The following is a 1,116-nucleotide window of genomic DNA, read 5'->3' as shown; positions in this document are numbered from 1 at the left end:
CTTTTGATGGATGAGAAGGCGTAGGACCCAGGGTTCCTGATTTTCCCACCCTTCACCTCTCCTCACTCCGGCGTTTGTTGACTCAAAAGCTCTCTCCACCAAAAGTCCTGCTATTACTGTGAGATTTTATTTCCCAGGAATAACTCATCCCAATTCTTGGCCTCTTTAACAGTGTTGGATATCCCTTAAATGTAAAGCTTTTTGGATTAGGAAGACCTTCATTCAAACGCCATCTGAGGAATGTCCTAATTGAGCATCAGCTTTTCCTCTGCAAATTGGAGATAGTATCAGGACTCCCCTCATTAGCTGTGGGAGGATTAAATTACATGATGTTATGTAAACTCCTTAACACTCCGAAGCGGATGGTAAGGGCAGAATGGAGGAAGACTGTCACTGCAGTTGTCTTTCAGCCCTGGCTCCGTTGTCTCTTACCTGGAAGTCCCCTTCCATTTCCCTCCCATCGTCTCATTAGGATTGTCTTTGGGTTGATCCTTAACCCAACCCCAAACCTGGAAAGGCCAACCTGACCAGCATAAATTCTGACCTGTCCTTTTGGTTTTGGCCACGCCACGTGGCATGCGGGATCTTAGTTCCCCGACCAGGGATCGAACCTGGGCCCCCTGCAATGGGAGTGCAGAGTCGTAACCACTGGACCACCAGGGAAGTCCTCTGACCTGTTGTCCTTTCTGATCACAGCATGTGTCTTTCTGCTTCCTCTTTCTCTCCCATTCTTCTACTACACTTCTTTTTTCTTTTTTAACTTCACAGACATCCACTCCCCAGTTCTCTTGTTTTCTTTCAGTCTATCATGACTCATCTCTTCAACCAACTTCATGTAATTGCCCTAATTCATAGCCCCTGAGCTCCCTTTGTTCCTGCTATAGACCCAGGAGTTCAAGCTCCAGCCCAGTGACTTGCCCTCTTCTCACATCACATGAAGCCAACACCTGTCCCTGCTCACCTCTTCTTCTCCTCCACTGATCCATGTATCTATTTTCCTCAAGCCCTAATTCCAACTCTTCCTCTCTAGGCAGGAAAGCCTACTCTCTACTTCCCAAAGAAAATAAAGCCCACCAGACAAGTATTCCTTTTGCTTCAGGCTTTTATCACCTTCAG

The 1,116-nt window shown here is 46.8% G+C and overlaps 1 non-coding gene across 1 annotated transcript; it reads right to left on the bottom strand.

The window, feature by feature from the left end:
• Window positions 1-590: 590 nt before the first annotated feature.
• TRNAG-CCC (transfer RNA glycine (anticodon CCC)) lies at window positions 591-663 on the bottom strand. Its single transcript has one exon. It is a non-coding gene; the product is annotated as a tRNA-Gly (tRNA).
• Between the last annotated feature and the right edge of the window lie 453 nt (window positions 664-1,116).

The sequence above is a fragment of the Lagenorhynchus albirostris genome, chromosome 17 (genome assembly GCF_949774975.1).
Source record: "Lagenorhynchus albirostris chromosome 17, mLagAlb1.1, whole genome shotgun sequence".
In the NCBI taxonomy this organism is placed as follows: domain Eukaryota; kingdom Metazoa; phylum Chordata; class Mammalia; order Artiodactyla; family Delphinidae; genus Lagenorhynchus; species Lagenorhynchus albirostris.
The sequence above is the reverse complement of the archived record's forward strand: the minus strand, read 5'-3'. Positions and strand labels throughout refer to the sequence as shown.